This window comes from Apostichopus japonicus, chromosome 20, assembly GCF_037975245.1.
Source record: "Apostichopus japonicus isolate 1M-3 chromosome 20, ASM3797524v1, whole genome shotgun sequence".
NCBI lineage: Eukaryota > Metazoa > Echinodermata > Holothuroidea > Aspidochirotida > Stichopodidae > Apostichopus > Apostichopus japonicus.
The window spans coordinates 31,350,970-31,378,558 of record NC_092580.1 but is presented as its reverse complement, the minus strand read 5'-3'; the positions used below and the strand labels follow the sequence as shown (position 1 = coordinate 31,378,558).

At 36.6% G+C, this 27,589-nt stretch overlaps 1 protein-coding gene and 1 long non-coding RNA gene across 2 annotated transcripts in view; one reads left to right on the top strand and one right to left on the bottom strand.

The window, feature by feature from the left end:
* The first annotated feature begins 9,521 nt into the window (after window positions 1-9,521).
* Window positions 9,522-27,589, top strand: part of LOC139961226 (plasma membrane calcium-transporting ATPase 1-like) — a 145,047-nt gene continuing 126,979 nt past the window's right edge. The window contains exon 1 of the mRNA XM_071960290.1: window positions 9,522-9,937. The gene's annotated coding sequence lies outside the window, so the exon portion shown is untranslated. The remainder of the gene's footprint in view (window positions 9,938-27,589) is intronic.
* Window positions 10,104-14,981, bottom strand: LOC139961229 (uncharacterized). The gene is made up of 2 exons (XR_011790789.1): window positions 12,661-14,981; window positions 10,104-12,627 (listed from the first exon to the last, which is right to left on the bottom strand). It is a non-coding gene; the product is annotated as an uncharacterized lncRNA (long non-coding RNA).

Sequence of the window (27,589 nt, the reverse complement as noted above, 5' to 3'; positions counted from 1 at the left end):
TGCATTGTTGTGTTCGGTGCCAAATTATGAAGGCGTTCTTTTGCCGAAGCGAACGTCAAGTTTTTGCAACCTGCCAAAAACCGGTGAACCCATACAAATTGAACTAGACCTACTTCAAAATCTATCGTGCATCCCAACTTGTTATGTGTTTTCATTAATTAAAAGATAATTATTTCTTATTTCAGTGGCGTAGGAAGGTACTTTTGAGTGGGGGGGGGGGGGCTGAAGACTGATGGCCGGTCTTTGGAATTTTTTTGCATTTCCAGGTGGCCTCAGATACAATTTGGTGCAATATAGCACACTTCAACCCACCCACTCCATTTTGTATATAATTTTGCATTTTCACCTGGCCTTAGATGCAATTTGGTGCTCCAAATGAGATTTTTTTCTCATTTGGAAATGAAAAAGGGGTTTTCTGGCTTGCGAAGCGGGGGGGGGGCGGAATGATACTTCCGCCCCTCCATATTTTTAACTGGGGGCTGGCTCCCCCAGCCCCCCGGTTCCTACGCCCTTGTAGACTTATTTTATATTGGTCGGACCCTCTTTGAGAAGATATTGGTCAGGGTGTAACAAAGCATAACGCGAAGAGGAAAGACGGGCTAGAGACTGGTGGAGAATGGGACGGAACAAATGGACTGGAAGGGGATGGAAGGTGAAAGGGGCTGGGTTGTATGACCTCTTATAGAGGATTGTCTTCCAAAAATCGGTTAATATCTCTGTTTAATATGTGATCTTGTGGGTAGGCTGTCGGTGGTCATTAATGATGAGATACCCGCATTACTCTATACGTCGATCCTCGCTGTTACAACTTGAACTTGGAGACATTGCCGTTCGTTGGCTATGTTCCCCATGACGATGAGTTGTTGAAGCTTGAAGAAGCCTCTATTGGAATCGAAACGTCAGACCATCGGGTTTGTTATATATTTACATACACAGGTGTTTTTGTAGTAGCCCTAGATAAGGTGTTTGTTAAAAGTTAAAGTCAAGTTTATCTCTCTCTCTGAAGATATTTTATGAAGGACATTTGTGAGCGCATAATGAAGCCAGTTAACTCTTGTCGTGAAGGTCATTGTTAGTCCGACCCCATACACCCCCTGCTGCGACAAGAATAGATGGCGCTAGTTGTAAACAGGAGGAATGCACACACGTGTCTGATCTTTTTCGCATACTTATTTTGTTATACCGCCATACTTTCCACTCATTCTCATTCTCAGTTTTATTATATTATATGCCAAAGTTTCGAAATTGGTCGTAAGGATCGATTTTAAACAGATCCATCCTTACCAACCCGAGTAAATTACATGCGGACAGAATAATCTTTTCTATTCATCAGGTGCCTATACACAGATTAATGTATGTGTGTGTATTACCGTTGATTTCTATCAAAGGGGTTACATGTTAACTTAATTCATGGTACTTCTAATGTAATACTATACTAAGTTTGACATTAGGGTGCCAACCTGCTCAACTAAAATGAGTGATTTCATGCAGAAAAATTATTTCAAAAGGGATTTTTAAATCCTGTGAGGATGATACAGGCATGGTGCTGAATGATGAAATACCTACATACAGGGGGGGGGGCATGTCCCCCACTTTCTGAAGGGTGGGGACACAATATGAAAGTTCCCCGACCCAAGGCTTAGTGACTAATGTCGTATAGGTGCTAGACCTATCAGGCTCATTATGACACGTGTATCTCATAAGGGAGCTCCAACATTTCATGTGCTATGAGATTAGTAGTTTTTACTATTTTTTTATATATTTATTTACTTTGGAAGATTCAAGTATAGGGAGAAATAAAGTGAATGTGTTCAGTTACCCAACACGGCTTTTAAATGTGCTCCAGCTCTTCTTCAGTGCATGGTCACCGAACTTTCGGTGACCATGCACTGAAGAAGAGCTAGGTTGCTCGAAAGCTCTCCAAAACCCAAACATTAGCTGTTTTACTTCCGATCACCCACTTAATTAAATTTTTGTATCTCACCCGAGATCCAACCTTTCTCTCGATATATAGGCCTATATATATATATATATATATATATATATATATATATATATATATATATTCCATATCTATTTATACGTTATAAAAATAAGCGTAGAAATAAAAACTAACAAACTGTGCAAAGATTGTGGTTTATTCTTCATCATCTTCTGTTTAATCTTTTCCTTAAATCTCTTTTTCCCCAGCTAGACAGTAAATCGATTGCCATCCTTACTATGGTAGCTGTACTTTTAAAACTGTTAGTTCCCACGGAAGCAAAATCTTGAATAATGTTTTATCCAGGGTATGGGCCCAATGAAGGTCTAACTTGATTTATTTATTTGCTAAATCGATATGCTGTGGTTTGGGAAAGAAACAGAATATTAGGTCTCTTTTGAGTCAAAATCGTTATTTTACAATGGATTTATTTAAACCGTCTTGGAAAAGAAACATAAAGATTGAGTTGGGAAGGTTGTTATCGACAGATTGTAATAAAACGTTTTAACCGTGGAGCCTCGGTTTGAAATAAACACGACAAACTGAGGTGAATGGAACATGAATGTTCCAATAATGATGTGGAAGCCGGGCATATATATATATATATATATATATATATATATATATATATATATATATATATATATATATATATATATATATATATATATATATATATATATATATATATATATATACTTTTAAATGAACGATTGTTGAAGCCAAATAAACCACGGTAGTCGTTAACTTGAATGTTGCAGCTAAATACGATGTCATAATAATGAGGGTGCGATTTGAAGATAATACGAATCATGAATAATGAAAAAAAATGTAACCATGGTAATCCTAACTTGATTGCTGCAGCCAAATAAGATGTCAACATAATGAGATTTGTGTACGCCAAACACGTGCTAAGATATAGACATAATTAGATTCATCAATTTCCAAACCAAATATACGATGCAAAAATAGTCATCCTTAATTCTTGATTGTTGCATCCAAAGACGCTGTCAACATAATGAGATTCATTGATCGGTGCAACCAGATACAATATCAAGTTTATTAATATACAGGACGCAGGTATATATATGAATCCAGACAATTTTAAAGCCTCCTATGTCTGTGTCTCAAGCAGAGACTTATTGTGTATATAGTTCAGGTTTGATTTATCTTGCGGGACGATCAACCAGCTCAGAATAATGAAACCATGGGAACCGATTGAACTGTACAGTGGCGAACGGGAAAACAAGATCCCCACTCATGATCACAATTGAGACTGGGGCGACGTGATCTTCCTTGGTAAAAAACCGGGATTTTAACCATTTCTGACATATTATTTATGGACAGTTGACGTTAAAGTTTGGAGGTATTTTCAAAAGACTTGTCATGTTTCCAAGTGATCCAAAACATACCGTTCAAGTTATATTTACACTCGCTCTACATCATTTTGAGGTGCAGTTGGGGGTCTCCTAGCCGTGCTTCTTGTTCAGAAATTCAAGGATGGCTTAAGGCTTTCCACAATGATTTTTGACTGATGCACACCGTTAAGAAACTTACTACTTTCAATCCCGGTTTTATTTCTATACCGCTTTTTATTTCGGTGAAATGACACTTTAAACATCTGAAGACATAAAACACTGTAATAGCCACAAATAACACGTTTTACAATGCAGGACAAACTCGAGTTGCACGCTCTTTTGTTTACGATAGTAAAGTTCAAAGAGCATTAGTAATTAACAATACAATGGATTAACATTAACATTTAGGACTGCACCGAAGAACCGACGTCATCATTAAATTGAGCCTTAAAGGAGCATTCCAGACATTTTATAGCATATTTTAAAGCTGAATATTTTAACAACCCAAACAGTTATAGAAACATTACAAGCAGTCTTTCCTTGGGCTATAATGCATGAAAACTAAAATTACGTCCAAAGTCAATCTTTAAAAGTTAAAGGTAACTTAACAATTTCTAATTCATAGACTTTGAATTTATGAATGTTCAGAGGTAAATTCAGTTTCATTCTGGTACAAAATATGACAACTTCGATCTCCAATATCTGGAAAACGTCAAAATTAGAAATTGTATGCAACTTCACCACTAAACATATAAATGTGAATCTTCTCTTGTGTTGGCTAAAACGTAACTTATCACTCAACTTTTCTTGTAAGCAGTGGTCAAATCTATTTTGAAAAATCTATTTTAAATTAAAAGTTGAGAGTTATCTAGTCTACTCTCACAAATGAGTCAAAGGAATGATAAATTTCTTTTGGTTTCTACAGGGCGCAAAAATTAATACAAAAAGACAGTTTTTATGTAAACTCGAATATTTTTTTTTCTGAAGTAACAAGGTAAATAGACCAATGCAACTATAAAGCTGAAATAATACAGTGTATTTAAAACATGTTTTAATATAGAGCAAATATAGAAAGTAGGGCCCAGAACATATGTCATTCCCCTCCTCATATAACTTGCTTCCGTTGGTGAGATATTTAAAATTCTGAATTTGTTCATATTATTCAGGAAAAGAAGGATAGTGATTTTTTTCATGTTACACATTTGACATATGGATCGAGCTCAAAACATGCCATTCATACAGGACGTTGCACCAATAACCAGATCGGGTTCGGGAAACTTTATGTGACATGGCTTCCTTTTAACAGCCTTCTTTTATAAAAAATAATATTATGAAATTGAGAGCACATTATTCTCTTTTTCATATTTCCAGGTATGCTATTTAGGTTAACGTACCATGGGCCCCGATGCAAGCTATACACAAGGGGAGGTTGTCTTCTAGTTGAAAAAACAAAACAAAAATAAAAATAATAAAATGTAAGAGGTATACAAACCAACACATACAAACCCGAAACCATTAAAAGTTTATAAGAGGGTGTACAGGTGCACACAGAGTTGTGCATTTCACTTGTCGAAGTGACTTGTGACATACGGGTAGCTCAATGAATCACCCCTCCTTCGATCGTCAATATTTGTGGCTGACTAAGTCCGTGATTATATGTTTTCAGTCACATTTAATAAGAAATCCCTCGGTTACGATAGGTTATATAAATATAGTCATGCGTATATACTTAAAAAATGTTTTTTATTTTGAGACCATTTTCTTATCTCCCCAGTGACGTACATATAACAGGTTTTCATTTAAAGTGCATAGTGATTTTGCCAATCAAGCTGCGACGGAGACATTGACCCTAAGTGTGTGAGTAGCCTATATTAGCTGACGAATACAATAATAACAACGATGTAAATATTATGACAAAATAATGATAATAATAATTTGTGACCCTGCATGGAAAATTGATTGTTGCGCCCACCCTGAATACCTTTATTGGGTTTAACGCTGAACACTGACACTCGCCGTGCATATAAAGGTTGTCTCCGAATAGACAAGACAATTTAAGAAGGTTGTTTTGAGTAAAAACCTATCTGTGAAAGCAGGATAGGCAAGTTTATCGATGTTGCTTCCAGTATACAGGACGCCCCTATTAGACTTTCTACCAGTCGTTCATCGTATTGTCATTATACCATCGTCGACATTCTCGAATATTCAAGAAAACTAAGCTTGCAGGTATCAACCAGTTGGGATATTTTTTTATACTGGTCTTTCATCATGTCCCGCTTTCAAACCACTCTTACTGACAGTATGAACAGTATAAATATCAGGTTCTATCAGCTAAAAGTTAGCAACTCGGTTAATACTGCCAGTACAAGTGCTTTGAAGCATGATATGAGAGGATAGTGTCAGAGTGGCATCAGCGTTAGAAAGTTGCCCGGACTGTCTGCTTGATTTATATATCATGTGACATAGTGAGCACCATTTGGATTATTCGTCTTACATCAATAAAATCAAACATTACAAGTCCACTTCCCTCACCAAACCCTGCAATCGATTGTCGCACACGTAACTATAGTACATCATTTTGTGTGAACTTACACGAAAGTCACAATCTATATATAGGCACAAAAATACGGGTAATGCTAGCTGGCGCCCGAGACCATGATGGCGTGGGATCCAGGGGCCTGCTATAGGTGCTATATAGCGTGATTTGTCGCTTTGATCGTCGTTTCCTGAAATAATATCAGCCCTTCAAATCAGCAGATATTTGGAGAAACACGTTATTTCATTTTAGTCAGTAAACAGTCAAAGATAAGTGTATCTTGCTTTTCCTTGGATATGGCAAATTTCATTGCGGGGAGGGGGGGGGGGGAGTACCAGGGTAATTTATTTTTGGGGGATGGGGATGTGCCCCAACCCTCCCCCTTGGCAACACCACTGTTTCTTAGTCTATGTACTTTCGCTCCGAGTCTTTAATGCAAAGTATGCTCGAATTATAGGTACATATGTTATGGACGGAATAAACTGCAGGGTATAGTTCGGGCACTTTATGATTAGAAATAGTAAAGAGGGATCCTTTCGAGGTAAATTATTTTGTATTACTCGATACCAAAGTTCCACAACACTGCCATTTATTAACTTTACTTCATTTTCAAATAATTAGGAAAATTATTGGAAATTTTGTTTTTATATTGTTCTCTTTTTTGTAAGTTGTGAGTTATAGCAGGAGACGAAAGGCACAAAAATGGATTTAATTAAGGAGCTTGTCTTAGCTTGATTACTTTCAAACGTATTTTGTCCAAAACTCACCAGGTTTGGCAAATTAGTGACGAAATATAAACCGTGTGGCTTTCATATCTGTCAAAATGGTGAGGTTCACCTCCTTTTTGTAACAATTCTAAGTTCTATAACTGTCAAATATGAGATTAACATCTTTCTCATATATTCGAGCAGTTGTACTTTTAAATCTGTCAGAATTCGAGATAAGTTCATTCTTCTTAAAGAATTCAGTTTTCATATCTGAAAGTTATGGCGTTTTGTTCAGGAAGTTACTTCAGAAATCTTATAATCAACTGACAACGTGTTAATATAGCCCTATATACATGAAACCACAACATAGAACAAAACCGAGTGCATTATAACACATAGTAAGGTATACTCTCTTTAATTATAGCACACAATTGAAACAGGCCGTTAGTATAAAGGATATTTGGATAAGTATATGGACATATGTGTGTGTCTGTGTGTGTATATATGTGTGTATAGGCCTCGTCTCATTTGTCACATTTTACCAGTTCTTAGTAGTTTATCTTTACATTTATGATAACATCAACATTGATTCCAGACCTATACCACGCTTCCATACATTAAACATGTACACATAGACATATAGGCTTTGCATTGTATGTAAAATAATGTAGGTGGTATTTCTTATAGTTTAGGCTAATCGTGAACGGATCAGAGTATATGAACGCTGTAGGGAACGGTGCAGCTAGTGGAATTGGTTTTTTTAAATCTTGTTTATTTTATTGACACGAAGCCAGGGACTTTAATCATGAGCAAATATAAGCAAACTTGGTGGGACCGTTTGCTACAATAAAAGAAAACAAAATGCGAAGAGCATGAATTTCATCTGAACACAGTCGATTATTTTGATTTTCTGCATATTATCGTATTTTGTGATCGCAGTCGGAATGGACTGAAATCTCAGTGTATGAGGTCAACAGACTGTGGGATTCCATCGTCTGTTCGACAGCATGACCTCTGCCACTGATGATGAACTTTTGCTGACCCCAGATTACAGGCATTATCCATGAATGGTAAATGATATTTAGCAAATAAATTTGAAGCATGAAGCCGGTCACTTTTACTGACAGATTCTGACGGGTTAATGACTGAGGATATATATATATATTTATATAGCTTTTAAAATGGACACCTGCTATGGTATTATTTTCATCAAGCTAAGTTTGGTCTCAAGTCGGTCACGGTCGGATCCAAACTCCTTCATGCGTCTAAGGCATAAAGGTGCCACCAGGGAGTTGTTCCATAACAACTCCTCGGTGCTACACACTTGCATGCAGTTCCAGAAGTGTTCAACGAACGTATGACGTCACATTGAGCAAGAGGCTACGCCATATGACACGTGTTTGCATGGGGGTAGGGGGTTGACAACTATTTTATTAAAATCCAACCGACTTGTTGCTCTGAGTATTCACTTCATATTGAACATAGTTGCCCGAATAATGATAACGCTACTCTTCGCACGCCAATTTCCTGCCCATGTTTTACTTTATGACGCCCATGTGTCGAAGTGTCTGAATCTGTCTGTCATCGCAATTACAAAATACCTCGCGCTCTCAAAGTTTATCGAAGCATGTATGTTCATGTTATTTTACGATGTTAAACAAATGCGGTTACGTAATAAATTATCACGCAATTGATTTACCCCCGACTTAACCGGTGGAACTTATCCTGTCCCGGTGAGTCAACAAACGTCACTAAATCTTTGATAAGAACGCACGTCAGTATTATTGCAACATATACTGTTTATATTCAATGCAAAGGTCAAAGTGGAATATGTAGATAGGACACAAATAGACTTGCTTAGTCACGTGGCTAAACAAAACAAGATCTAGTGAAGAGAAACCAATTACTGCATAGTTTTATGTAGTACGTGTGTATATTGTCATTCAGTTCGAACACAGGATGGACGTGACGAATAGTTATGACGTCAGTGATCATTGCTTTTAAGTGGCTTTCCATTCACAAAGGAGTTTCATTTCCAAGTTTTCTCGAGCATAGTCACCGTAAAATGGCACGTGCGGAGTTAATGACATCCTAGTTGTAAACGATGTGCAATTAATGTTTAATTAATGGTCACCATATCCTGAATAATAGCACATAAACCCGCATACTACATAATAGGTGCAAAGCAATGCCTAAGTGTGTGTACTGAAAGTTGGACGAATCATTGTTTTTGGCTATACATTTCTGACATTGAACCTCTTTTTAGCCTTCAATTGCAATAGTGCACCTTTCCCCGCTTTTACCCAGGAGAACGGCCTGCAAGGCATGTACTGATGCGCGAGGTCAGCGTACTAGATACATAATTTATATCTAATCGCTTGTGATAGAGAAGGAAGGGCTGGGGTTCGAGTGGTGTGGCCTAGATTGATATCTTGACAGGGTAAGCGAAATAACCATGTAAGGCTGTCTTCTTTGTGCTCCGAACCCATTGCCCATAATTTACTCCTTTCTCTACTATATGTTCCATTATTATTATCCCCCTTTCCCCCATGATGCCCCTTTGTGTTGAAATCGAGCAAACTATTAATTGAAAAGACTCTCCCAAATAAACTCCCTTCATCATCTTATCGTGCTGTGCAAAACTTCCCTCAGCAGCTCGCAGTTATTATTACAAGAATGGAGATTAAGATTCTATTTGTGAGTATCCAATAATTGCTACTTCTTTGTAATCACAACCACAACAGAAAGTCAACGTCAGTAATATTATTATAAACACTAAACCTCGGGACTGCCCCGATGACGTCAATGTGTCCTAGCAACATGCAAATGAAACCAATCAAAAGCCACTTTATACGACTTGGGAACTTTGGATTGATCACGTGGTCTAAGGTTTCGTTGGGCGGATAGTTCTTGTTCAATGTAGTGCGCCCTACCTATGCACAGCGTGCATTTTGCATTTTGACAGGATTTGCGAATGAACAGTGTATAGGCTGTGTTTCCTTCACGTTGCACTGCAGCGCCTAGGCACCACATTAGCAAATACAGTAGTCCTAAGCAGGTTCTCTGCGATTGTCCACTGACGTACGTACGTACGTACGAACGTATCTATAGTATCTATATAACGGTTAGCACTGTGAGGGATCGGGATTTCATTTTAGCTCTTGACTTACGATACTAGTATTCTCAGTCCACAAAACAGGTTGATCGTCTTACTCTTAGTCTTACCTGGAGATAGTTGGATTTGTAAGCGTCACCTGTGCTTTGGATCTTACCGGAGGACGAGGAATCAACACCGTATTCTCACATAAAAAGGATAAGGATTACTAATCCGTCCAGACCATAAATTAGGCCTACGGTAAGTGTGTCTAACGTTGGGAAGCCTTTACTAATTTAGTTGTTGCACAACAACCGCTGCATCATTTATGTTATTATTACTAGTATTAGGCCCCAGTTAGGCATATAATGACCACAGTACACCAGGTCACTCTGAGTTAGACCGTAAGCTATCATGGAACCCTGTGTTCACTGTCATGCCTGTTGACAGAAGATCCTTAGTCTCTTGATAAAAGTGAAGTGAGCCTAATTGTTACTTTAGCCTGTATAGAACTAGGCCTAGGCTAACGTTAGGCCTATCCAGGTAGCTATACAACTTACATTTAAAGTACAAGTTATCTAACTCAAAACAACCCTGCCACTTTGGCCTAACTTTAGAATCAGTACCATAAAAAGGGAAAGCTTACTTCGAATCGGCAGAATAAGGTTAGGGGTTAGGAAGTAGGGTTAGGGAGTAGGGTTAGGGGTTAGGAAGTAGGGACTAGGGTTAGGGAGTAGGGTTAGGAAGTAGGGAATAGGGTTAGGAAGTAGGCCTAGGGTCGAATGGTACGGATTCTAAATTAGTACTGCCACTTTGTCCAGGCACCGATAGGTTCATCATATACTATAGCATATTGACCAAACGTTTGTTGAATTATGAATATTACAAACATTAAATCTTACAATTACTAACCTTAGTCTATTTCTTCCCGATTAGCTGAGGTTTTTACTGGAAACACGACCAGGTAGGTAGGCTACTAAAGCACTTGAAGCACTTAACCTAACTTAGGCCTAGGCCCGAATTTTAGAGTAGGGATAAGGTGAGACCTTAAGTCCAGTGTTACAGTTAACCTAAGTGAAACTGAATAGCTAAAGTTGGGTCTAACTTAGCCTAACGTTAGCCTACGTTAGTCTTTAACACTAATTCAGAAATGCAAAAATAGAAATGAATATTATTCAAGAAGGTTATGCATATTTTGTAGTTTATGTTTATATTTTGAACACAGTGATTTTTCACACTTGGAGCTGAAGACTTGATAAAGTCTTAACTTGACATTTAACCTAGCTACTTGTAGCATGGTGGGCGCATAGTCGAGGCACTTAAGAATTTGATTAATAATGTCTATCAAAGAAAAATCCAAATCACTCAACTTTATGCATTTTTCTTTAGTTCCTCAGGAATGTAATGATCTCAAAATATTTATTGTTCGGTGCCTACGCAACGTACAATTGAGCAGAATTTGACTCCAAAATGTCTGCGGTGTCAAGTTCTTTCATAATCGTACCCCTAAATTGACACATTCGTGGATTAGATAACTGTAGTAAAGGACTAAGTATACATCCATTGACTTTGAAGCTGTTGGCTATGCTCTGAGCCTCTAAGCTCAGACAGGTCAGGTCCCAGAAAGCAGTGGTATCATATTGAGGTAGTTTTGGTTATTTTTAGGGAATCAGATTTCTAAATGCCCCCTAAACTAGGGGGAGGCCGTTAAAAGCATGAAAAAAAAGCACAATTTAATCGGTATATATACCTGAAATGGATTAAAACTAATCAAATATGTAACTCTGTTTGACTGCAAAAAGTTTAGGCTGCCTGCTGTATCATTGCTAGTAATATTTGAAGGTGCGTCAATTACAAAGGTTTGTCAGTTACGAAACCTTTACTATACTAAATTTTTGTTATGTATTTCCTTATTTAACAGCAGCGTATATTCTCTATAAAATGGAAATGGGTTTTGCAAATTATGATGAATCTGCAATATTGAAGCTCTTAACATGACCTATCGATGGCATCCGTTTCAGCGTCTACACTGTTAACATTTTTACCTAAAAAAAGATATGAAAAGAAAGAAAAAGAGAAAATAAAAGATTCCAGATCCTACGATATGTCCCAAGGGAAGCGAGATTTTTTTCTTAGCTGTTTGGTTGAGTTGTTCATCACAAAGGGCTCTATGGTTGAAGCGAGAGATGATGGTATGGTTTGTGCCTCCTATGTAATTATTATGCTGTATCATCTCTGTGCATTGAGGAGGTGGCCAATTATGCACACTCCACAGTTTAGTGCAGTTCACAGCATGTTCTACGAAGGTCATGAAAACAGTGTGGTGCTGTGAACTTCTCAATGATATGTTGATATCATTTATAATTTATTATAGAAACATGAATGGAGGTTATGCTTATATGGCCAACATGTCCAATTTTACAGAATTTCTGTTTGTAGCTTTGATAGTCCAGTCATATTTCTGTATGGAGACATTGCAACATGGCTAAATAGGATCTTACAATGGTATTGCCTTTTATTTGGCTTCATAGATTTTTCTGTCAGAAGAGTGGGAATGTAATGAAGAAATGTAGTTAGTAATAAAGTCAAGATGAATATAGTAGTGATAACTGATTGAGGCATTGTGCAAGAATGTGTACTGAACTGTGTATTTATACTCCTTCTCTTTTTCAAGAAAGGGATACAAAGGTGTGGCAGGGTAGCCACTGGGAACCTGCATTGAAGTTACTAATAGGGGTAGCCTACGTAGTTATTGAAGTTATTGATAGGGTAGGCAGCATAGTATTTGAACTTGTTGAAGTTATTGACAGTGTAGCCTGCATAGTAATTGAACTTTACTGACAAAGTAGTCTGCATAGTAATTGAACTTTACTGACAAGGTTGCCTGTATAGTAGTTGAACTTTACTGACAAGGTTGCCTACGAAGTAGTTGAAGTTACTGACAGGGTAGCCTACGTAGTAATTGAAGTTATTGCTAGGGTAGCCTGCATAGTAATTGAAATTTACTGACAAGGTAGCCTGCATAGTAATTGAACTTTACTGACAACAAGGTTGCCTAAGAACTAATTGAAGTTACTGACAGGGTAGCCTATGTAGTAATTGAGGTGACTGATCGGGTAGCCTACTGTATGTACAGTAGTAATTGAGTTGAATGACATGGTAGCCTACATAGTAATTGAGGTTATTGACAGGATAGCATTGCATGGAGGATGTGGCTTCCTTGCAACATGACATACAGTACAATTTAGTCATCAATTGAGTCATACAGTGTACAATTAAGTCATAAGTTATGATGATGCTGCAAGATTACTTTATTAATAACATCCATAACATAACTTGATACACCAAAGGAAGAAGAGGAAGAAAAACAAAATGAGGTGCACATGTTTATTTAGCTTTTAAACTGCACTATTTGACTTGGAGGGTGTAACATATAGCCAAGTGTACAATCTATATAAACAAACCTTGGCTGAACTTGGAAGTGACTTGTTCACCTGTCCATGACACTTTTTGTCCCCTAAATTCAGCAGTTTTTATCATCCAAGTCTGAAGATCTATCTGTATCTATGATACAATTGAGGATAAATTATATACAACCAGTAGTGTGTGGTCCTGTATGGAATTAATGATCACAAAAACTTGGCAACGATTTACAGTATGGTCTGGATTTGAATTGGAACATGACGATTAATCTAGATACATGTGCGATAAATATCATATATCAGTCCTATTCACATACATTGTTTTTGTAACAGAGATAGTCAGTCCTGTTCACATCCATTGTTTTTACAGAGATACTCAGTCATGTTCACATACATTGTTTTACAGAGATAATCAGTCCTGTTCACGTACATCTGACTATGTCTGTAAAAACAATGTATGTGAACAGGAGTGAGTATCTCTGTAAAAATATTCTATGTGAACAAGACTGACTATCTTTGTTAAAACATCCTGTTCACAAACATTGTTTTAACAGAGATAATCAGTCCTGCTCACGTACATTGTTTTTACAGACATAGTCAGACCTGTTCACATACTGTTTTTACAGAGATAGTCAGTCCTGTTCACATACATTGTTTTTACAGAGATACAGTTTAGTCCTGCTAATATACATTGTTTTACAGAGATAACCAGTCCTGTTCACATACATTGTTTTAACAGAGATAGTCAGTCCTGTTCACATACATTGTTTTTACAGAAATACTATAGCCAGTCCTGTTCACATTGTTTTTGCATAAGCTTTGGACAAACGCCCTAGGCTAGGAGGAGTAGCATTTTTTACATTTTCAGAAAATGACCTCTTGTCACCTCAAATGACCTTCAAATACACAAAATATGATAGAATATGTATGAAAACTTAACCATCATAAACCACTGATGAAATTTCAGCCAAATTGAAGAAAAGTGACGAAATGGCAGATCGCTTTTAAAGCTCAATTGAAAGCTTTCAGCCGAGCTAAAAATGACATTTAATCACTTTCTAGTTATTGCATGAGTGCGAGACAAATTTGTAAACCACAGGTATTAAAAAAGATGGATTCTGTAACAACATTCTATTCCTTTGAACTAGATCATCTAGTCTAGTTTTGCACTGCAGTATTCACCCATTCAGTGACATTGCAAAATTCTTCTACAGTACATCAACAGTATTTCTGAAAATGCCAAAAATATTAATGTTCAGTATTTCACTGACATTTCTAACCAGCAACAATTTACCCTTGGAAATATTTTGAAGTTTTACTGCAGATGTTCAATATTTGCAGGCACATATACATCTGTCAAATATAGGGGAAAAAGGACACTTGAGTAATTTTGGCATAAAATGATCTAGGAATTCACATAATCCAAATTAAATACTTACAAAACCAAAAGGAAAAAAAAAGGTGCACAAATGAGTCAGAAAATTAATTAACGTCTGCTTTTATTGTCTTCATCATTGTGCTGAAGGTGATGTATCGAGGAGTCATTTAGCTTCTGGGATTTTATAGCTGCTGTTCAAAGCTACTGTACATTACCTAAAAGTTTTAGGGTGACGAAAAAAACCAACCATCCTTTTTGGCTTAATACATGACAGATATTTTTGTGACGAACAACTCCTTCGAACAGCTCAGAAAGTTTCTTGTACTGTACCATTTGAAAGATATCCTGGTTTGAAAGTTGTGCGAGCTGTCATTATGTGAATCTGTGATGTCATAGTGTCACTAGGATGTGAGCTTTTTTACTTTCTCTTTGTTTGGCTTATCATAATTTTGACATTCATTGATATCGCTGTAATCTCTATCACAATCAGACCAAAAAATAAGGGTTGGGTATCATGTCTTCTTAATATTAAAGGTTAAAAAAGTGAGTAATTAAATTGCAATTCCAAAACCATGTACATAGCAAGATAATATGTGTACTGTTAGGAAACTCGTAGGAAATTTCTTCAATGAAGGTGAACCTTGTCAAGTTGCCGTATATATGTCTTTCTGTTTCATGCTGTTGTTTAATTAAGGAAGTATTAATAGTTTTGCTTTCATGGAGGTGAAAGGTTGATATGACCAGTATTACTAAAAAACAACAATAAAGAAATGTGGAATATATAAATATATATATTTGTATATATATTTTTATTAAATTATGTAATTTTTGAGATTTAACCTCTTAGTGAGAGATAAGAGATTACTCAACAACAGGATCAGTGATTTTGTGAAATGTGAAACCACAACATCCCATGTCTGAAACAGTCCTACCTGGTACACCCATGGAGTGGGTGTAACTGATATTGTACAGAATCGTTTGTGTACAACACCAGTATCAGAATGACACATCCTTAGTACTTCTAGTGTATGTACTGTATATGGAAGGGTTTAGTTTGGATTTTTATTTTGTACTTATTGATGGAATGATGGTACACAATGGTTAGTTGTTCAGTGATAGATAAGTAAGTATACTTTACATAAACCAGATGTGAATGACCTCTGAGAGTTAAAGTATTCCATCTTATGTTCAGTTATGGCTCCTTTTGTTGATGATAAATTTTGATATGTGCTGATCAATCAATTGATCCAATGGTGTCATAATGATAATTTATCATTGTATACTAATAAATACATGCATACAGTAGCCATCTGAGAATTGTTAGATTTTCGTAGAAGAGGTTCCAAAAAAAAAACCCTGTCATGTTTTTCATTCTGAATGCTCTTTGCTTCTGCTGTCCCAGTAATAATCAGCGGAATATATGAATTTTGGCCAAGGTTCTCAGCAGAAATGTCTTTAATACCAGTTTGCCCATAAAATTAACACGTACAACCCAGAGAAATGTATATGTACATTAATTGCAAAATAGCAGATTTTCTCGTCTTGTATTTTTTTCAGGATAAATTACCTCCACGTGTGAAGTATTGTGTAACAAATTGTAATTTCTTGCAATTTAGTCAAAGACATGGTGGACAGTTTGCTGTAAAAGTGGATCCAGATTATATTGCATTTGTTAGATCCCGTTTGTGGCGATCTTTTTTCAATCAATTTGCAATACAGGTCATATACTGCTCCAGATTCATTGGAAAACAACCAGACAGTCTGCGAGTTCTAATGTAGCTTAAATCCCACAGGGTATCCCTGACATTTACTACGGAACATTCAAAATCAAATACCTCGAAGAAAACTATGCGGGATGTTCACCGTTTCATTAATTGTTTTTGCTTTTGAGCTATAAATTCATGATGGACTTGTCAGGAAGATTAATTTACTGTGCTCTACCTGTCTTGCACTCGCTAGTGCACTTTCAATAAAATAAAATAAAATAGTTTGTATGGATTATTGATTGATTGATCGGTAGCCACTTGCTAAGAGATGCTAGTGCTTAAAAAACTATACTGGCTAAGATTAAGGTTCTCACAAACATTCTCCTGAAATATAATACATATATACATGTAAGTTATTGTACAAGCTTGTTCAGAGCAGCCCAAGATTTGCTAATATTAGGCAATGTGATACAGGGCTTCTGTTAGGGAATTATGGAAATGGGTCAATTTTTTGACTGACCAAATTTAACTTTATGTCTACTGACAAACAGTTGCCAGTGACTTTTCTACTGGAAAATGGCAAATCCACTGGCATTAAGCCATCAAATAGCCTGGTTGTTGAGGCTCTATGATGGTACATGTGGGTGAAGGAGAAGGAAGGGGGGAGGGGAGGTAAGAGGGAGGGTGGGAAGAAAAGGGATATATGTTATCAATAGGCAAGGCTGATTTCTCACAGATCGTCAGACAATTCAGGAATTCCAGATGAGAATAATTTTCTCTGTAGTTTGTTATGCACACACTAACACTCTATGATGAATTATTGATGTCAGGTGTGTCTTGTCCAGTGGAACTAAAATTCCTCTCCGTTTGGTGACCAAGTTCAATGGCTTGATGGAGGAGCCCTAATATAATTTATTTTTAGGCCAGTATTCCCATTCCCTCATTTGTTTCCCTCACCCTCTCTACTTCTCAGCGGCACAGCCACATGCTTTGGATCTATCTTGTTTTCCCTCTCTGTGATTCTGGGAGAAACATAATGAATGTGCTCGGATTCGTTGGGGTGTGAAATTAAAGCTTGCAGCATCCGCGTCAATAGTCTTAACAAGATCCAGGAAGTGATGAAAGAATTTCCACAGATTTTTTTGGTCGCAAGCTCTTTTGAACGTTAAATGCTAAGAGGGTAGATGCAAGACTATTACCCCCAAAAAAGAGCAACAAACTCATTTCACACTTTGGCTCTCACATATTGTTTAGGGACAGAGCTCTTGGAGTTGCATATTAATCGGTATGTCAGTGATATTTTTGCTACATTAAAAAAACAACACTAACACTATAAATAATGAGTTTTCTTGAAAGAGTTCTTATAAGTTCATCATTTATAGTGGTTCAGTAACCTACATCTTTATGTGGAAGGTTATAAGCTTTCTAATTGCATGACATCAGTTATTGTAATGCCTGTTGATGAGGGAGGTAACCTTACCAACGTTTGATGCTACAATGGATGTAGTAGCTCGATAGGCGATAGCACTGGCTGCCATCTAGTACTTTCACGACTGTATGGGTACCACACATGTACAGTTTATTCTCCATCTGTTTGTTATCTCACGTCATTGGTTAACACTGTTGCTGCTAGCCCTATGAATAATGTAGCAATGGGTCGAGATGAGCGAAAGAAAACCCCACCATCACTGCATTTAGTTTCTTCTTTGAGATGACTATACAAAAAGAATGAAAAAAATATAAGGTACATAAACAGATGTATATTCAAATATTTTGAAGGGGAGCTATGCTGAGAAATCCTGTGTGGGTAACAGTTTGTATGACAAGAGCTATTTTTTTGTGAAGGAACTTGTTTTGTGAAGTAAGTTTAATATAAGGCGGCTTGGTTTTTCACTCTTCTGTGTTATTCTCCAATAACCCTAACTGTACACTATGAGTTGATCTATTGGTCTATCCACCAATTCTTGACGTTATCAAGTTACTGTTAATGTGGACGTTCATCTTCACACATCCTGTGGTCTCATTTTACAGATCATATTCATAAATGTCCTTTCTTTGCAATCCACAATTAAAAAGAATTTATAATGAACGCAAAACATTTCCTGGTTATTAAAACACAAAATCAATGGGCATTTTCCATAACGTATAGATAGTTGTTCGCCCATGTTGTAGTATCCTTGTAGCAAATGTGGCTGTTTGAAACGGTACGTGTACTTGTCTGGCCCTGAAAGGTCATCAAAAGGTCGTCTATTTCGTCGTAGATTTTCATAAACCAATATACACACACAATTCCTATTCTGTGTAGGCACTCACTGTACATATATATGGATGCATCATGCTATCGATGGTCATATATATCGCTGAAGCCCACTCAGTGGTGTCATTTTGAGCAAGGTTGAATGTTTGAATTAGTATGTACCCGTCTGGCCCTGAAGGGGTGTCAGATTTGTTACGGATGGATCATAGGTTAAGCTGACGGTGTAATGAATTTATTTACTGCCCTCCTCCCTTACCTGTCTTGTCTCTACTATTGCACTATCCCATCTACCTAGCCTATAATAACTGGTAACACTTCAGCACTGCGCCCTCTTGACCCTCCTGGGGGTCATCACCCACGACCTTCTGAATCTGATAATCGCGAAGTATAGAAGTCTGGTCTTGTTTCATTGAAGTTTTTCTGAGACTATTTGTGAGTGTGTTTTCGAATTTCATCACAGGTGACAGGTCTCCCCTTCAGATGACATTTTCACATGTTTTTCGATCACGTTTTGTCTTAGGCGTTGCCCAGTTATTGGAATCATTACTTACGTTATGTTGTACAGTACATGTACCGAATGCTGTTGTACAGGTACTGAATGCGCGATTAGCATAGTGGAAATCTGCACCAGCTCTATGTCATAGCGGATGAATGCATATTGAAGTAGTATGTTGAGCACTGCGTCAACAGGACGCTTTTCTAGTAGCCAGCTGCTAGGTAGCAAGTATGTACCTGTATATGTTAATTATGTTAATTAGCTGTCAATTTCATGGGATGATTACATCTAGGATGTTTAAGTAAGGTTTTAAATGGCATTTTGGCATATATATACATAAATGATTGTGAATAAGAGCTTTTTTTAAAGAGGGAAGGAAGGCCAAATAGGCATTGGCAATTATGTGCTTCAAATCCCAATCCTGCTAGGGTAATTACAATAAAAAACATACTATGGCAAAAAATATATTAAAGACTACAATTTCGTGTGACAACATTTATGATTAAAGAGGCCGTTTCTTTGTGATGTAAAGGTATTATCCTACACGACATTTCTGAACGCTGTCCTAAAATGTCATAAAACTGATCTTGCTATTGAAATATTTTCCATAACTAGAGACTACAATCAGCTAGTGGTTACCCTCTGGGGAAATACACCCCTCTTCCTTAAAAGAATATTGTACACAAACAATTAAATTAAGACAAATTGTAATGGTTCAGCTTCTCTGCATCAGAGGCTGGATTCCTTTAACGTTCTTTCGTTAAGATGCAGCCCAATTGATATTGATTTTTCCATCAGAAAATCCAGACCCCAGTTTTGTCAGATTCGTCTCTGATGTACAGTATGGTAGTCACCGAAGGAACACACAATAATCGAGGTGCAAATTCTGTGCAATCTTGGAGATTTTATTTTAGTCTCTCACTCGAAGAATTATCGGCAATTCATAGATTTCAGTCGGAACAGCACTGAACAGAGTTTATAATGAAAATCTTGAAATTTATTGGCATCCCAAAAGTCTCCATTCTAGAACTGCAAGGTTGGCAAAATTTTCAACTTGTCAAAAAAAAAAAAAAGGGGTTTGCAATTATTTCTGATTAAATTTCTGGCTTCATGTTTCTTGCTCAAAATATTGAATTTCGAATCAGAAAACGTCCTTCCATCTAGACCTGGGAAATCACAGCATAAGAGCCAGCGGATGGAGGTCATTTAAAATTTGTGTAGCAGACTAAAGAGGAACTATTTGGAAGGGCAAGAAGACACATGACAAATATGATTAAGTTCTGACAGATTTGCCCATGCTGAAAATAAAAAAAAAGGAGAAAGATTTGTCATTGCTGTAAGAAAAGAATATGGTCTTTTCCATTAAAAAAATATTAAGCAAAATTAAAAAGATGTATGAAAGTTATATTAAAAAAATAATTGTCCATGTTCTCACAGAGATGCATTAAATAAATGTGTGACTGGCTTAAATCACTATTGTAATTTTGCTGCATAGTGACAGATAGGAGATCTATGTAGAATTTGCACAGACTGCTGTACATGTATTCTACCAGTATGCATAGAATTAGCACAGATTACTGTACTGTACATTGATTCCACCAGTATGCATAGAATTGGCATCTATAGACTACTGTACATGTATTCCACCAGTGTGCATAGAATTGGCACAGACAACTGTACATTCATTCCACCAGTATGCATAGAATTGGCACAGACTACTCTACATGTATTCCACCAGTATGCATAGAATTGGCACAGACTGCTGTACATTGATACCACCAGTATGCATAGAATTGGCATTTATAGACTACTGTACATGTATTACACCAGTATGCATAGAATTGGCACAGACTGCTGTACATTCATTCCACCAGTATGCCTAGAATTGGCACAGACTGCTGTACATGTATTCCACCAGTATGCATAGAATTGGCACAGAGTACTGTACACGTATTCCACCAGTATGCATAGAATTGACACAGACTACTGTACATTGATTCCACCAGTATGATTAGAATTGGCACAGACTACTCTACATGTATTCCACTAGTATGCAAATCTCATTGGAAGTAGTACATGATGAGTTAAATGGCCACTGGCTACAATAAAGACCATCAAAGTTAAATTTAACTACTTAAGATTTATCCAATATGTTTACTCATATTGGTTCTGAAATATACATGACTTTGTTTATGTGTTTTTCCTGTGGAACTCTTATATGTCCCACCACTACCATTGCACTAGTTTAGGCTTAATTCAGTCATATTCTAGCAAATTATTACATGGATGCTAAATTGTTGTTTGGACCATTTTTAGGGAAAAGGGGCATACTTTAGTCCAATTAATCGTTTTAATTTAAGTCACTCAATGATATCAAGTAGTTGTGACTCAGCACCAAAAGGAAGCATTGCTACTGTACAGTATGAATTCCTTGTCATACTTTAGTCACTAACTTTCCATTGAGCTGATAATTATAACTTTGAAAACTGTGCCTCACTTTTCCTCGTTTCTGGTCTGGTGCACCATTTCTGCACCTTAAGGGAGGCATTGCTACTGTATGTATTCCTTGTCATACTTTAGTCACTAATCTTCCATTGAGCTGAGAATTATAACATTGAACACTGTGCCTCAATTTTCCTCGTTTCTGGTCTGATGCACCATATCTGCACCTTAAGGGATTCAGTCAGTCTGACTGCAAAACAAACTCAACAAAGAGGCAACCTTTCATAATAGTACATTGGCTTGAATGTTTTTAAAGCAAAATACTAAAAGCATTTTGCTCACCAAGGTGCTATAAATGTTGAAAATAATCAATAACAATACATCTTTATGTCATCCGGTTAATTTCTTCTCTTTGTTTTCGTTTCGAATGGTCTTTAATGAAGTACACTCTGAGGTTTAGCAGTCTGTAATAGAGCGAGAGAGACAGAGGCTATTAGAGCTGTTATAATGAACCAAAATGAAAAGTAAACTTGTTAAAAATATGTTTTCTGGTCTGTTGTGACTGTGGTGAAATTCACATACAATTGACGGGAAATTAAATGTTAAACAATTGGGCCCTATACTGTAAATATATATATAAGGCATTTATATAGCGCCATAACTAAAACGATATTCTATGGCGCTTTACAAGGGGAGAAAAATAAAACATCCAAATGAACAAAAACAGCAACAAAACAGAAAAAAGAAAAAGAGGATTACTTAAAGGCCTCATTAAAGAGAACTGTCTTCAGAGCTTTGTTGAAAGAGAAAAATGTGGATTGATTAGCAACCGAAGATGGCAAGTCATTCAGCAGCCTGGCCCCAGTTACAGAAAATACACGGTTGCCAAACTGTTTTGTGCGGGTGGCGGGAACGTTTAAAGTAGTAGCAGATATGCTTCTTATGCGTTATGAACAAAAACGCCTAGTAAACATCTTACACAAATAATCGGGGGCCTGTTTATTAATACATTTATAAATCAAACAAAGAACCTTGAATGTAATGCATTGCTCAATGGGGAGCCAATGTAAAGTGAAGAGACAGTCCCTGGCACTGTCATATTTTCTTCTGCAGAGAATCAATGTCGCAGCTTGGTTTGTTGAGACAAAGACACAGATCTATGGGTTAATTATAACTGTTTTGATAAGACAGTTCTACGTTTTACATCATCACAATGGATGAGACTTTAAAGCATTTTGTCAACCACAACGAAAAGAACTATTAAAGGGTCTAACAATTTTAAGTGGAATTTGAACATTTCAATCTAAGTAGCTGCATAGTGTGTGTATTGTGTGAAAGAACCAGTTGGGCTAACAGCAAGAAACTTCCAATTTTAGTAACTTGTAGCGTGCTTTCTCTGAGGAGATAAAATATCGATACGAAATCGATGCAAAGAACACTATTCTTGGTTTGATAACGAAACATTTGCACATAATTTTGTTTCAAATTCATATATCTGTGTCGAATATATTCACATTAAAACTCACAAGAAAGAAGTGCCTTCGGTAAAATGCTGAGTTATTAACATGTAAGATGGGTAAGGATTTGCATATTTCATTACAAATTTGGTGTAGATTTTCGAATGAATCCGGAAACTCTGTGAGGCATGTAGTTAGGCCTTAGCCTATGGCGATCAGTCATATTCGTACGTGAATCCAGTCTTGTGGTTATTTAAATCAGTGACTAACATGTGGTTTATAGCACATAATTTAGATATCTGTTTACTGATGATGCCGAAAGAAATGAAAAGTATGTTACTTTTGTTCGGAACAGTGAAATTGGATTTTGTTTTTCTCATTTTATAACTGCATGGCTGTGATTTCTCTAGATTGTTGTGATATTGAGTTCATGTCATTTTAAATTTTGTGATCCGGGTGAATAAGCTTACATTAAATATGTGATGTGAAATCAACTATAGGCTTGGTGTGTGACATTTTCATTTTGTAGTTTCTTTGCAAGATTTGTTTGTGCAGGTTGTAAATATATAATTCTCAGTGATTCTTGCAGTGTACTGCTGCATTGGCTGGTCTCTCTCAGGCATATATGGTCTGTATGGTTTTAGAGACAGGTCTGTCACAAGAAAACATTCACCAGATTTCCTGAAAGTTGCAAGAAAAGTCAAGTGTATGCTAATGTGTGGTTGTAGTATAAGGGCAAGCAGGGATCTGTGAAGTCTTGTAAATCTTTCAAGCATGCATTTCATTTGTGTTGAAAACATGTGTTGCATTTATTAATAGGGTGGCCTTGTAAAATCTGTGAAATTTTGCATTCACACTTGCACTCGAGACACAAAAAGACAAAAAATTGAAAGTCATCTTAATCGTGAATCAAGAAATAAACTGATGGGAGCCTATCTGGCAAGCAGAACTCAGAATTGTGGTCAGAATGAAAGCAACCAAATTTATGGATGAAATGTAGGACTTTCCATGGCTTTTGATAAAACAGTTTGGTCAAAACAGAGCTGAAGCATATTCTGGCAAACATGGCATCTCGCAGAGAAACTGTCCAAAAAAAAGTCCCTTTCCATATTTCTGTTAGGTTCACTCATACACCGTTTTCTTAGGTCACACATACATGTACACCCATGTCCCTGCCCTCTGGTCTCGTTTTCCATGACACACTGTCTGTTGGCACTTCACATGAAAACGTAGTAACCTGCACACACACACGCACACACGCACACACACAAACGCAGGTTGATGTGCAGTCACTGCAGTGCAATAGAATATGACACGAATATGCTGTATGTATACAGTAATAGTATACTTCTGGGTTGAGGTCATAAAGCACTGTGTTATGATCTTGAAATACAGTGAAAAACCAAACTTAGTAGTTGTCAGATTTCTTTATAGTCGTCACAAAGTCACAACAGTTCAAAAAGGATGAAAGGAATTGTTTTGTGATTTCGACACCCCCAGTGGTTTTGGAGACTACATTCAGCAGAATTAGTGTCAACAACTGTGTGTAAACTATTGTTACATGTTGATTGATCTCTTGTGTGTGCTCTTATGGTATTCAAATTTCAAACTCTATATGTTGGTTTAGCCTAAATGTAGGCTCCACTTCAACTGTTTGAGATTCACACAATGGTAGTATCATACAATATGAAAAAATATTTTACGTTCCTGGATACAGTTACTGTCATAATGTAATCTTTATATTTGTGGAGCAGTAGTTTGTCATATTTGGTTAGCATTTTGCAGTGTATAGGATTAATAATTCTAAGTAATTAAGTCGAGTAATTGGCATACATATATACTGCCAGTGCGGGATCTTTTTGTGACTCATATAATAAGAATGCCAGGTGTGGAATGAAGGAAATGATATGTAGAAATGAAATATCATCTTTACTTTTCATTGAAAGTGGTCAAGGAAGTGTGTCCTGTGTTAAATCCTAATTAATAAAGAAAGTAACAAAGAAAAACCAACAGTAAATGACTACCAAGTTGTGGTGACTCCTTCTGTCATGAGGTCACGGTATAGATGTATATGTGTCAACAAGGAACTACAAGGAACAACAAGGAATGTGTATATGTCAACAAGGAACTATTGTAAATGTGTCTGCATATATATGAAGTTGTCAGCAACAATCTGGTGTGCATCTCTATCTTCCCCTTTGGGAAATGTGGCAGGAATGTAGATATATTATAATAGAAAGAATAGCTGTAAATAACCTCTATATACTTGTACAGTTAGTCAGTACCACTCAGTCGTGCAGTGATTCTAAGTACTGGTGTTAATGCATATTATAGGCTTTCTATAACTGTTAATGAGAGTGTAAATACGTACGTGTTAGGATTGAAAACCTATGACATACATTCAATCCAGTACTTTGAATCACTGTTGCTTAGTGGTACAGACTTAGGGCTGTGACACAAGATCCACGGTTCGATTCCTACCTTAGTCTGATTAGTCCCAAAAGGACAAACCTGGTCGTGAAGTGAAATTTTTCTGGTGTGTTGAACATTATGTAAAAGTATCCTATAATATATGTGTAAAAATTTGAAGAAGATCCTGCTAGGATGGAAACGTCAAGCCAACTTACTTTTACACAGGTATTCTCCTACACAGGCTCTCTTAGTGGATAAGCAGTTTGCTAACAGTTTTATTTTATTTTGAATAATAATATATACATACACATACATACAAATACATACGTACACATACACACACACTTCCCTATATGTATTTATATCCTCTTTGATTGCTTTCCAATCCATGTTAACTATGTTAAATACAACCTTGTCAATGAGTCCAAATTAGTGATTGTGCCTCCTAGTGACAAATTCAAAGACAGAATTTAATATGTGGGGTTTTTTAACTTAAAAAAAACTAAAACATATTCACATCAACTAAAAAGATGTGTGTTCTAGGAGATTTTCATCTAAACTCAATTAACACGACACAACTTTGGCCCTGACTTTCATGCACTTGGCCTCATGGTTTGACAGCAAATGCTTTGTAGCTGTAAGGGACGTGTGAATAGTGACGTCAACAAAGGATGGATGTTCACATCAGAAATACAAGGGATTTTTGTAGACTTTGGGAATAACAGAATAGGATTTTTCACACTCACTGAGGGTGTCAAGGGGAGCTTACATCTAGTGCAGGGAAACTTTACACATCGGTCTAAATGGTTGCTTGGCCAACAATTAATTCCTGAACATGTTCAAAGGAAACATAATTTTTTCCCTTCATATTTCATCTTGTGCACCGGAGGGCAAATGCTATCCTTCTAAAATTGTTCATGCCTTTTGTGGAAATTTTAATGACCACTTGCTCTTTTCAAGTCAACCTTCAGAGGAAACAAAAGGCTGACAGACAAGGAATGAAGTCTGTTTGTACTTGTCACGCTTCTAAACGTGCTCATAAAAATCCCAAATTATTTAGACCCGGGCACCAGGATTCCTTATAACGGTTTCGCTCTCCTTAAAATCGATGAGAGGTTTCTATGAAACTTCTTGAAGGACTTTCTTCTCAGGAAATGTATGTGAACATCTGTCAACTTTTATTTGTTTGAGAATGAGGAAAATCTTATGGATGTGAAGGGCATGGGTATATCTGAGAGGTTTTCTATAAAAAAAACTTGAAATCAAAATTACTGGTTTTAACTGTGACGAAAACTTTCTTTACTCCGCACTTTGTCGTCTGCTCGCAATAATTGCACGGGATTAAATTGATATAATTTTTAATGAAAGTCCCCACACTTTGTCCATTTTTTTATCTTGATATCTCAAAATCCCTCCAGTTATATTATTACCTTTTTCAGGAGGTATATTGGAGAGTATATGTTTAGGAGACATGTACGTATCGTCATTCGTAAATACCGAAACCAGTCAGTTTTGGGGATTATTATACAAATTTGGGGGGATTTTTCTCCCAATTTCAATTTTAAGAATCTATTTCATTCCTCACTTCCCTGTCTCCTATGTATATGTGCACTCCAAACTATGGCAGCCTTTAAACTGGAAACATTTCTTGCCCTGAACTCACCCGAAGACCCTATCTAAAGTCACTGCCATCTTCTATCACAATATGCCTTTCAGATTTCCTGTATGTGCAATTCTCTAGCTTGGATTTTTTCATCATCTTTAATTACGCATGGAAAATTATTTTCTTTGTGGAAGTTTTCGATCGCAACTGATCAAATTTCCTTTCAAATTTAAAACAGTCAAGAAAAAATGCAATATTAATTTGAACCTTTGTTATTTAAACCATATCAGACTTGAGGATAATTATTAAAATGAAGAAAGAAACAAAAGAAGAGAAATTAATTAGCCAAAGGCTTTATTTCCACTGAAAACTACCAGAGGGTAAAATTATAGATAATGAATGTTTAAAGTAGGAAGTAATTAACGTTTTCATTTGGTTCCGAACATTTAATACCAAGGTACTTTTCCATATTCATAAAAAAATTACATGAGAAAAGTTTATTCAGACATTTTTGAAATGTTTACACTTTGTCTCAGATGATTTCAGGTGAAACTTGAGCAGTTTAGGCTGACAAAACTGCATTGCGATTAGAAGTGAATTCTTAAAATAATATTGTTAATTCACCAAAATTCAACCTAAACAGCTACTTTATAAGCAGATCTCTTAGTCTTAAATGTCAAAAACATATCTATATCTATATATATCTATATAGATGGAAGAGGAGATCAAATCAAACACAC